The following is a 12603-nucleotide window of genomic DNA, read 5'->3' on the forward strand; positions in this document are numbered from 1 at the left end:
AGGCCCATATTGCCATAGCCTGTCTGCGTCTCTCAACCATATCAGCATCTCCTAGAGTAATCTCAGGGGTGCATGAAAAATAGAAATAAAAAGTTGATCATCTATCAACTAAGGGAATTCCCTCCCATCATGACACCACCTCCTCAAATGAAGGCTCAAGGCTGCCACTTTTGAAGTGAGTTACTCTATAGTGTCCCTCTATGGCATCTGAAGAAGTGAGGTTCTTACCCACGAAAGCTTATGCTCCCAATACTTCTGTTAGTCTCAAAGGTGCCACAGGACTCTCTGTTGCTTTTTACAGATTCAGACTAACACGGCTACCCCTCTGATACTACGTTTCTTATGTTCAACAACTCTGGTCTCAAGATCTGAGAAGTGGAGATAATGCTTATTTTCCTTAGTGGGGTGAATACACTAATGTATGTAGAATGCTTTGAGATACTTAAATGGAAGGTACTATAGAAGTACAAAGTTATTATGTACCATTCAATATATTCTTTTTAGCTAAGCATTGTTGATGTAGACATTTACATTTCTGGGCAGAAAACATTTGGTTGATTCATTGACTAAGCCTTATGTGGAAGGTATAATCTGGTGAAACATGTGATTAGCATTTTAAAAGCCTTTTTTATTAGATTAAATATAGATGAGAACTACTTTACCACCTTTCACTGAGAATCTGAATTACATCAAATGCAACACTCTTATTGTTCATTTTACATTTGATATATTACATGAAAAATTGTAGTTTGCCCGCTGCTTGTAGATGGATTATTTTTGCTTTTTTCAAAAGAAGTCATAAAGATACCAATCAAAGTGCTGTTTTGGTCACCTCCTCCTCCCCCTTTGCAATATGTTCAATATTTAGTGTGGTTATCTTAATTGGGGAAAGGGCAAATGGGATCAGGAATGGTCAGATACTTCTGAACACAGAGCTACTGTATTATCTGTGGTTAGGCCAGGTGTCTAGGGCCTAACTCAATCCACTGAAGTCAATGAAAAAGAGTCCCATTAACATCATCTGGCTTTGGATTGAGCACCTTGATTACTTGCTAGCCAGTTACATACTACTAGGTCTGGTAAGGCAGAATACTTTAACGACTATTTAAAAATGTGTTTTCACTTTTTCATGAAAACATTTAAAACCTATTTTAATAGAGACATTCTGGTGGCTTTATGTAAATTATGTGAAACACTTTTGCAAAGGCTCCTGCCTTCTGGCTACCATATAGATTGAAGGGCAGAATAGAAGGGTATATGCTTAAACCTCTCATAATGTATTTATTTCAGAATTTCTGGGATTGTTGGACTAATCTCTTATTGAACTAACTTCATTAATCTGTCAGAGTGAAGAGCACATCCCAGTATAGCACAGGACAATACAGCCCAGCATAGTTCAGTGATTTATATTATTTATATTACAGAACTGCCCAGAGGCCCCAGCTGAAATCAGGACTCCTTTATGTTAGGTGCCTTAAAATCAAATAGTAGTAGACAATTCCTGCCCTAAAGTGTTTACAATCTAAATAGACAAGACAGAGGCTTGTCCTTATTCTTTGACTACTGGACATGGATTTTTCATTTTATATATCATTCACAACTTTTGGTTTCATAATCAGTGGTCCAAATTCTGCTCCCAGTTACACCAGTGCAACTCCACTGGCTGTTTCATTGACCCAAATAATGGGGGAAGGAAGAAAGGCCAAACCTTGTTGTTGTGTTTTGAAAGTCCTGTGTCGGTAATCTTGGGCAAATTTCATATTTATTATGCTACATTTACATAAAATCTTATACTCTTAAACAAAGAAATAGTAAATTCATATAATTCCTGAATTGGGGCCAATCACTCCTAGAGATGGCCCCAGCCTAGCCCCATTTTGAGAGGAGGCAGGCAATCAGCATGTGGAATTCACTGCTTCAAGAGGTCATCAAGACAAATACTTTGTCTTGTCTTGTAAAACTGGACAATTTTATAACCATCGACATCTGGAGCTACACAAACAAAGATTATGTGACTAATTAAACCTCATGCTTTGTCTTGGCACAAGTTTCTTGATCTATGGGAGCCAGTAAATACAGCTGTTATCATCCTCTTTGGCTACAACTAATCCACCTCTGCCCTTGTCTATTTTACCACCTACACTCTTCCCAAGATTTAATTCTGAGCTAGTTACAAGTCAGGTTGTCTTCCTCGAATGGTCTGCTAGCCCCTTTACTAACAAGCCAGTCAGCTGAGTTGTCTTCTGTCTCCTCCCCCTTTAAATCCTGGCCTTGTTTCTTCTTTCTCTATTCCAGTTGCTCAATTATCCTTATTCTATCTCCATGTATATTCTTACACTTTTCTAACCCTTTCTACAGCTCTTTTCTCTCCTCCTCTCTTCTCTTCTTCTCTCCAGTTTCCTCCACCTTTTCTCCTGTCCCTCCACCACAGAAGCGCCACTTCTTATCCCCTTTTGCAGTGGAACCAAAGAGACACTCCCATATCCTTTCTCAGCTCTTGGTGAACGGAGTACCTTCCCAGAAAGAGCTGAGATGAATTGAATCATCCGGCCTGGTCTCAGTTAGAGAAACATAGCTGAAGTCTCTTCCACAGGACTGCTTTATCCTCTTACTCCCAGCTGCCTTAATCGTGAGGTGGCTGGGCATAATCTCATCCCCCAATGAAACTGTCTGACAGTGTTCAGTTTGGCACAGTCAGTTGGCTTCAGTGTTTCTTTGGGTCACTCACTCCATCTGTCATTGTGGGATTTCTTCCTCAAGTCACATCTTCAATATATGGCAGGAAGAGAAGAGGAGCACAGAGCCGTGGATTTCAATTTGGGAGGGGTGAGGTTTGATAGCTGCAGAGGAGGTAGGTGGCCACTACTGAATTGGGGAGAAGACCCTCGCCTCTGTACATGCTTTGGAGACCCTGAGGGCACATGGGTCAAAATCTGGCCCATACTGAATAGTGTAATGTTTAATAATGTACTATGAAGTCATGTTTATCAGGAGCTAAGGTGAAGAACTTACCAGCTTTATCAGTACTCACATCAGACTGAATATTCTAGAAACATCTCATTCATATTGAGTATCTTCATAGGCTTAGCACAACCAGTGCCATAACAACTACAACATGAGTAAAATAACACCTCCTACAAATAGTGCTAATTAAATCTATTAAAATACACTAATAGTTTGGTATTAAAACATGTTACATGGCCTTCCCAAGTCTGGCTACCTGTGTGTCTAAGGCTTATGCCCTGTAATGTTCATTTGCTTTTTTTTGAGTGCTTGAGTTCTTTTATTAACAGCACTATTACAAATTCTCCTACTGCCTTTAGTCATTTCAAATGAAATAAATACATGTAGCATTTCTGCCCACCCCATCATGTGTTCTAGAAGCTGTTATTGAAGGAGTGGTGCAGCAGGAGTCCTGGAAGGACTCACCACAAGCTGATGCAGATGTTTCTCTTCAGGTGGGTGGATACAGCTACTTCCATAAAGGCTCAGTGCCAGACTGCTGCTTTTCTGTGAGGGTGAGGCAGGCAGGCAGCTGCCGCTGTGATTCCATAAGTTGGTGCAAAAGCAGATTCTCTCCAACTGCTATATGACAGAGCAACCACATTGTGAACAGCACAATTGGGCCTACATTTTTGAAAGTGTCCACTTTTTTTTTTTTTAACCCAACATGAGACACCAATGGCCTGACATTCAGAGCCACAGAGCACCCGTAATTCCAAATGAATGCAGTAGGATGTGTCTTTCTCCTCTATTGTATTGATTAGCTCTGCCAGTTTCATGTGAACCGCAGACCTTGCTGAATATTCCATCTTCCACATCACTGCGATTAGAGTACACTGTGAAAAATATTGGGCTAAACACAGGGTCTATGGCATTATACTTGCCATCTCTCATTTAGCTGATCTATAACCACTGTTCTTTGGTTTTTGTTACTAAATTTTAAAAAACATATTTTATACTCTCCCATATAAATCACATATTGTACCAAAAACTGTCTTGATGTTCAAGAAAAGTATCTCCCCTTCTTCACAACTTTCTCAGAACTTCATAAAGTGATATTTCTTTACTTTTTAATAAGCAGTTGTGTGACTATTAATATGGTAATAAAATAATTGAAACAGCCTGGTTACTGTCTTGTTACATGGCGCAAAAGAACAGAGTTCTGTCTTCTGTTCTAGATTTAGAAACATACCACTTGAGTTGAGATGCTATTTGAAGAAGAACTTATATCATTTTAATTATTTTTCATAAACTTGTTTCAAATGACTTTGAGTAAATGCATTATCTTTTGATGAACTCCCTTCTCTTGCTCCCTCATTCCCCACCCACTATTATGTTGCCCCTTCTATAAGTCTTTTCTAAAAGTAGATTTCAAACTCTTTGGGGGCACAGACCACTGGTAAAATTTTCAAAAGCACCCAAGGCCCAGATTTCTAAAGGTAATTAGGTATTGCTGTGTACAACATTGTAACACCTACTTAATTTAGGAGCCTAAATCTCATCTTCAAAAGGATTTAGGAGCCAAAATCCAATGACAGTTGATGGGATTTTGACTCCTAAATCAACTGTCATTGGGATTTTGTCTCCTACATGCCAAACCCTTTTTGAAAAAGAGATTTAGGCTCCTAAATCAATTGGGTATTGTCACACTGAGCACAGCAACCCCTCGTGTCTTTCAAAATCTGGGCCTAAATGTCTTAAGAGTCTAAGTCCCATTTTCAAAAATGACTTGGATGTTGTCAAGGCTGAATCCCCACTTTGGCACTTCGAGTACAGAAGGTGGGGGCCCGCAAGGATTTTAAAAATTAATACTGGCTACTCCAGGTTTGTATTAAACTCCCAAGGTTACATCTTTTCTCTGACCTTGGCTTGGTAAATGCTGCCACCAACCAAATGCAAAACCCCGCCTTGAACCCAGGAAGGAGTACTTGGGAATTCCTCCCTCTGGGGTACCCTCAGGGCTGGTGCAAGGATGTTTCGTTCCCTAGGCGAAACTTCCACCTTGCGCCCTCCCCGCTCCCCGAGCCCTGCGGCAGCTCTCAGCCCCTCCTGTGGCAACTCCCCACCCCCCTTGCCCTGAGGCACCTCCCCCGTGGCAGCTCCCCCCCACCTGGGGAGCCATGCGGCAGCTCCCCACCCCAGCTCACCTCTGCTCTGCCCCCTCCCCTAGCACGCCATCACTGCTCCACTTCTCCTGCCTCCCGGCTGTTTGGCGCCACAAGACTGGGAGGGAGAGAAGCAGAGCAGGGCGGCATGCTCAGGGGAGGAGGTGGGGCAGAGGTGAGCTGGGGCGGGGAGTTCCCCTGCGTGCCGCCGTCCCCCCTCTTACTTGCTGCAGGCGGCCCTCCCCGCGCCCCCCTCCCGCAGCTCCCTCCGCCTCAATGCCGATGATGACTGGCGCGGCCGAAGATCCAGCCGCTGTGGTCGCCACCAAAGAAAATGCTGCCCCCCAAGTGCTAGTGCCCTAGGTGACCGCCTAGGTCGCCTAATAGGTTGCACCGGCCCTGGATACCCTCAAGCCCTTTCACCCCACCCCCTTCCAGGAAAGAGCTGAGAAACAAAGGAAATCAGCTGTTGCTAACAGCTAATCAAACATGCACAAACCTCTTAAGACACCAAAAATCCAATCCTGTTCTTAAAGGTATTTTTTTTATTAAATTTACATCTGGAACTTATGCTTTTGCTAGATTTTTAAAAGAGCAATTCCAAAATAAGCAACCCAAATAGCTTTCTTGGGGATTAGCTTAAAGGTTACAAGCAAACAAAAGCATCAGGGGTTAGCACAGAGGAGTCCACAAGCCTTAAAAAAATAAAGAGAAATAAACCTAATCGCATCTTCCTAAACATTTCTAATTTACTTACATATTTGGGTTGTTAAAAGTAGCTGTAGATATGATCTGATGGTTTCCATATCTGGTACAAACAACTCCTGCTGCCCATCTCTTCAGCCCAGAGAGAACAACAGACAAAGGGAAAGTTTCTTTCCCAATTTTAAAAAGTTCTATCTTCCCATTGGCTCTTTTGGTCAGGTGCCCACTTCCTTTTCTTTACCTGGGGGACTTTTAACCCTTTACAGGTAAAGCAAGTAGAGAACAGCTACCAAGAGGAATTTTACAGCTAACTGGCTGGCTGGGTGTCCATCAAAGGGAGCTCTCCCCATCCCTGCACTTCATTTATCACAGATGTTTTGGCTTGAAGTCTCATTAAAAGTAATTTGTTCTTAGACTCTTAAGTCACTTCTGAAAATGGGACTTAAGCTCCTAAGTCACTTAAGCACTTTTGAATTTTTTTATCTCTTGTCTAGTTTTTCTATCTAATGAGCATAACTTTGGCACCATAAATATATTAAATGTTCTGAAAAAAGGAAAAATCTCTGTAAAGTGAGACATTTGGCATCTAAAGACCTGTGCGTGTTACTTGACAGGTCTTCAGGGAGAAACCTATGGCAAACACACTCATGCTAGTTCTTAATCAAAATATATTACTACTTTTTCTTATTGGTCCTGCTCTGCAACAGGACAACAGAGCCTCTTTCAAATGAGGGATGAGTGAATAGTTGACAATTCATGATTTATCTAATAAATTTAGCTTTTTCTATTCATGCAGTATCCTCAAGTTATTACAATATCACTGAATTTGTGCATTATTCAATTAAACCCCTGAATCGATTGATTTCAGTCACAACTTTAGACTGTAAGTTTCTTGGAGCAGGGACAGTCTTTTTGTTCTGTTCATGCAGTCTCTAGCACAAGGGAGTACTGGTCCTTGGCTGGAGCTCCTAGCTGCTATGGCAATACAGATAACAGCAGCAACCTGGGCCTGTCCTAGTCTTAGGCACATCTGTTGTGACTAGATCCAACCACTGAATCCCACATGTGTTTAAGTGCCCTGGGTAATGATTGGTCACTGTTTCTGGCTCTGGGGGTCTCAAGTATAACTCCAGTTCTGACACCCTTCTTGGGCAGTGGGATCCTACTGTCCAGCCACTAAGGCTAGGTCTACACTACCCGCCTGAATCGGCGGGTAGAAATCGATCCCCGAATCGACGCTCTTACTCCACCAGCGGAGGTGGGAGTAAGCGCCGTCGACGGGAAGCCGCAGAGGTCGATTTTGCCGCCGTCCCTACAGCGGGGTAAGTCGGCTGCGATACGTCGAATTCAGCTACGCTACTCGCGTAGCTGAATTTGCGTATCTTAAATCGACCCCCCCCCCCCCCCCCCCCCGTAGTGAAGACCTGCCCTGAGATCCTAGAACAGGGGTCGGCAACGTTTGGTATGTGGCTCACCAGGGTAAGCACCCTAGCGGGCCGGGCCAGTTTATTTACCTGCTGACGCGGCAGGTCCGGCCGATCATGGCCCCCACTGGCCGCGGTTCGCCGTACCGGGCCAATGGGGGTGGCGGGAAGCGGCGTGGGCGAGGGATGTGCTGGCCGCGGCTTCCCGCCACCCCCATTGGCCCGGGACGGCGAACCGCAGCCAGTGGGGGCCGTGATTGGCCGAACCTGCCGCGTCAGCAGGTAAATAAACTGGCCCGGCCCGCTAGGGTGCTTACCCTGGCGAGCCGCGTGCCGAACGTTGCCGACCCCTGTCCTAGAACCTGGGCCTTAGCTCTCTCATCCAGTTCCTTAGATTTGTTCCCTTCCCCTAAATTCAGCTGGCTGAGAGCTCCAGTTAAGGCTTTCATGGACATTGTGGTAGCCAAACAAGCAAACAGACTTAGCAAAGGAATTTCTTAACCACAAACATTAACTTTTAAACAGCACGGGAGTTACAGATATTAGGAAACAAACATCTCCTAAATGCAATCCCTCTCAGTCTGACCTCACTGACCTTGTGAGTCCTAAGGGTATGTCTTCACTTACCGGAGGGTCCGGCGGCAGGCAATCCATGTTCTGGGATCGATCCCGGAAGTGCTCGCCGTCGACGCCGGTACTCCAGCTCGCCGAGAGGAGTACGCGGCATCGACGGGAGAGCCTTCCTGCCGCGTCTGGACCCGCGGTAAGTTCGGACTAAGGTACTTCGAATTCAGCTACGTTATTAACGTAGCTGAATTTGCGTACCTTAGTCCGAAGTGGGGGCTTAGTGGGGACCAGGACCAAGTTTGGGCTGAGTCCTAGGGACAGACAGCTCTTTTGCCTGTTGTTCTGCATGTGTCAGTGGAATAATCTCCTGTGAGGGGGTAATCTGCTCCTTAAGGAGCTCCTTACTGGTCAGTCCTCCCTGTCATGTGACATGGCCCTTTAAGAGTTTGTGGCGGTCTGATACACACCACCTGAGCAGATATGGGAAAAGTGGAAAGAGGTCCTAGGAAGAATTAGCAGTTAGAAGGAATCACCCAGCCAAAAAGAAATGAACTGGAAGGGGCCAGTATAAATGCTGCCTCCTTCATACCAGTACAGCTATCTGTAAAGTGCTACAGGGAGTGAGAAGGTTTCTGCAGGGCTCTCTGTTAGCAGAGATAAGATAGTAGTAGAGGAAAGTCTGCCTCCTGAATCCTCCTAACCTGAGGGTGGAAGGGCTGGCTGGGAAAAGGGCAAGCTGAAGGAGAAGTTACCTGAGGCTCTATAGCTGGCCTAAAATACAACTCCAGCTCTAAGGAGTAAAGCTTGGAGACTCCTATGTTAAGAAAAGGGAGAAAGAGATTGTCTGAAGTACAGCCCTGCCCTGGGAGAAGGCCTGGGACCTGCAGAATAGGGGAAGAAACTGTCCAGGAGTCTTTTATGGATCCAAAGTGGATGTGAATTTGAGTGGCTAAATAAGTGACTTCTCCTCTGCAGACTGAGTGACTAAACCATTCCCCGTGAAGAGGGGTTTAACTTATCTGGTCTGGGTAACTGTCTGAAAAGACCCACAGAGTGTGGAGTGATTGTATGGTGGGGGAAAGGTTGTTGCAGCATTTGGTAAGCTCCGTTTTTAGGCTTTCAGGAGTGCTGCCTATAACTTGCTTCCAATGTGAGTATTTGTCTACCAGCTCTTAAAGCAGTTCTTCCAAAATTATTCTGCTTGTATTTTTAGAAGACTGTAAATGTACATGGCACTTCAGAAGTACATAAAAGATGAGGTCTCTGCCCTTAGGTGCTTAAAGTTTAATTCAGTCAGACAACAATTAAAGGGATAATTTAATACAAGATGGTAGGGATGGATGTCAGTGAACAGTTCAGTACTGGAAGGCTTCTTGAAAGAAGTGGATTTTAAGGGAGGATTTGAATAGAATGGCTCTTGTCAGATGAGAAGTGGGAAGCTGTTCAAAGCCTAAGGGACAGTGTGAAAGAAGAAGTGAGAGTGGGAGAGACAAAGAAAACAGTAAGGGAAGAGGATTGGAAGAAGCATACATATGGAGAGGGTGAGTAGGAAGAAATGACAGCAGAAGCATACAAGCAGAGGAGAAATTACAGAGAGTCCAGGCTGAGAACAGGATGTACTAACAGTCAGGAAACCAGTGAGATAATTATAAACCTGACAGCAATTGTTAATATTCCACACACAATGCTGTAATAAGGAGTATAATAAAAGTCACCATATTAAACAGATTACTGAATATTCTTTCCAATGACTGAGTCCTACAGTCTCTTGAATGCTAATATTAGCTCTGTCTCTACTGTTGCATCCGGAGGAAGCAGAATCTATTCTGGGAATTGTCATAGAAGAGATGACATAGAAGAGAGGAGGGACTTCACTGGAGGAGGGATGACTTCACTGTGGCTCAAGGAGAATATTGGGTGTCCATCCCATCACTCCCCCCTTCTCCCCCCCCAGAGAGAGATTTCTATCTCTGTGTTGAATGTTAAGGCTGCAAAGTCAAGCACACCAAAGGTAGGAAAGTGCACAGGCTGCTTGGGGAATGAATCACAGTTATGTAGTGAATGAATCTGGGGATTGCAGGATGAGAGAGAATGGTCTCATGGTTAAGCCACCTGAATACTTACCTGGAGAATTGGATTCTCTGCCTCTGCCACAGAGCTCCTGTGTGATGCTGGATAAAACGTTTTTCACAAACGGCCACTATGGGTATATCCAGGCTGCAACTGGGACCGTGCTTCTAGCTAGACATGGACTAGCTCCGCTTGAGCTAGTGCGCTAAAAGTAGTATAGCTGGGGTAGGATGGACAGCATCCTGGGCTAACCGCCTGAGTGCAAAACTGCTGAGTCCCCCTGGGTATGTACTCAGAGACTAGCCCGAGCTGCTGCCCATGCTACACTGGAAGCACACTCCCAGCTGCAATGTAGACATGTGTTCCTTTGTGTTCCTCATTTTCTGGGTACCCAATTTGGTACCTAATTTAAGAAGCCAGGGTTTGACTTGCAGAAGTGCCAAGCACTTGCAGTTGCAAATGCAGTCAGTGAACTGTGCTTTGAATGTATAAATGCTAAGAGCTCTGAAAAAAATCATATCATAGACATCTCAAATTGGGCACCCAAAATTAGTTGATATTTTTGACACTCTTGACTTTAATCTGTACCTCGGTTGTAAAACAGGGATAATAATGCCACCTCACCTGATAGGCATGTTGTGATAATAAATTCAATAATGTTTGTAAAGAACTCATACCTCTATGAAAGCACCATAGAAAAGCCCATAAGGAAATTAATAACTCTATATTCAGTGCAGGGTTGAATAGTGTGTAGTAAATTATCCATGAGGCCACACACTGAACAATGAGGATAAAAAGAAAATACTGAATAGCTGCCCATTCATTGAGCACTGTCCATCTTGTACAGTCAGTGATGCAGGGGTCCTGTGAAAAAAGTGTGTAATCATGTAATTAAAGAGCATCATAATGCATACACAGATGGGGAACAAATTCAGGTTGCACAAGCATTCTTAATTCTGGACCTTCCTAACTTTTGAGCACCTGACTTTCCAAATGTAACTTCAATGTAGGGTTTTTTAATATTATACACACATTTGAGGGGAAGAGGAAAATGGTTCCAGCTTGCAATGTAGCAAAGATCTGTTATGACACTCTTGCAAAAATTTTACTTGTCACCTCTCAGGGTGAGTAATTCTTTTAATGGATGGGTAAAATACCATTCATTTGTTCAGTAACACCCGTCGTAATGGTAAAGGGCAGGCAAGTCACTTCTGTACCTGGAACTGGTTAACTTTAATGACTGTTTTGCAAGGATCAATTAAATGTATGCATATATGTAATAAAATTTGATAATGTAGGGAGGGGGAGAGAGAGCAAGCCTGAAATATTGCGCTTTAGCTCAACATACACAGACTAGTATACTGCTCATTGCCAGTCTGAGAAATTGTAGTGAGGGTAACAGTATCATAGGTCTACTGTCTCTTCACCTACCTCCTCTTCTTCCTCCATGAAATGAACTCTGAAAAGAACAAGACACTGTTTGCTAATTTATAGTGTCTAATTACAGCCCAAGCAATCTGCCACCACTGCAGAGGGATAAGAATGTAATGGGGTATAAAATCAGGCAAAAAAAGTGAAGATGATGTCTATGATTCAAGTATTGAGCCTGTTATGAAGATGATACTGTAATTACTGACAGTGGGCATGAGCAACTCTTTTGTAGTATATGCCAAGGTATTTCTTGCTCCTTATAAAGAGCTGGCATATACAACCTGAAATGCATGTTAGATTGCTGTGTGTACATGTGATCTGCAGCATCCATCACATACTAGACTCCTTACTTTCACTTAGTTGGAATGGGGACCTTCATGAGAGAGAGATGGCCCCAGCAGGCATGCTGCTTTCTGGGGGCACCTGGACTGGTACATTCTCCAGTAGCTTTGCTTCTTCCAACAAGATCTGTCCTACCAGTTCTGGCAGCATCTAAGCTCCCCTACTCAACAAAGCAAATCTCCATCTGCATTGCAAGCTTCTCTTCACTTGAGGTTTTGTATGGGATCCCTTCAATGTAGTGTCCAAAAGAAATATGCAAGTGGGTTCAGAGAGGGTCTTACACCAATAGCTGTGTGCTTCATTTGGTGCAGTTTGTCAGTGAACCACGATGACCTTTATAGTTGGGAAAGGCAGCATGTGCCAATGTGGCATCTCCTGCAAGCTGTCCAAGCAACTAGCGTAGTTTGCCCATGCACCCTCATCTGGTGACATCTCACCACTGTCACTTCTGCCCCAGGAAGTGAATTGTTCCAACAAACACCATGTCCTGTTCAGGACACAGCCCTCCAGCTGTGTCACCCTCAGTTCTCCCCATTCCAGGGGAACCATATTCCACTGTCAGCCACTTTCTCAATGGCAAGTAGAGGTGGGGGGGACCCCAAGCTCATCCATTACTCCAGGTCCCAGCCCACGGACCCTGTAGATGGCAGCCACATGCTGTGTTCCATCAAACCCCACAGTCTACTTCCCTGGGCCACAGCACCTTCTCCACCCTTGTCTCAGGGCCCCAGCAGTCAGCCAGGAGCTGACTCTTGCTCTCCTGATACTGCCCTGTCAAAGGTGCTAGCTGCCCTCTGCCTGCAAGGCAGCCACTCCTCCCCTCTCCCCAAGCTCCAGGGAGTGACTGAACTGCTTTGCCCTGTGGCTCTTCTTATATGGGCCAGCCTGGCCTTGATTGGTTGCTCCTCATAGCCCTCTCCAATTGGCTGTCTCCTGCACAGCCTCCCTAGGAGTCT

The sequence above is a fragment of the Chrysemys picta genome, chromosome 3, assembly GCF_011386835.1.
Source record: "Chrysemys picta bellii isolate R12L10 chromosome 3, ASM1138683v2, whole genome shotgun sequence".
Classification (NCBI taxonomy): domain Eukaryota; kingdom Metazoa; phylum Chordata; order Testudines; family Emydidae; genus Chrysemys; species Chrysemys picta.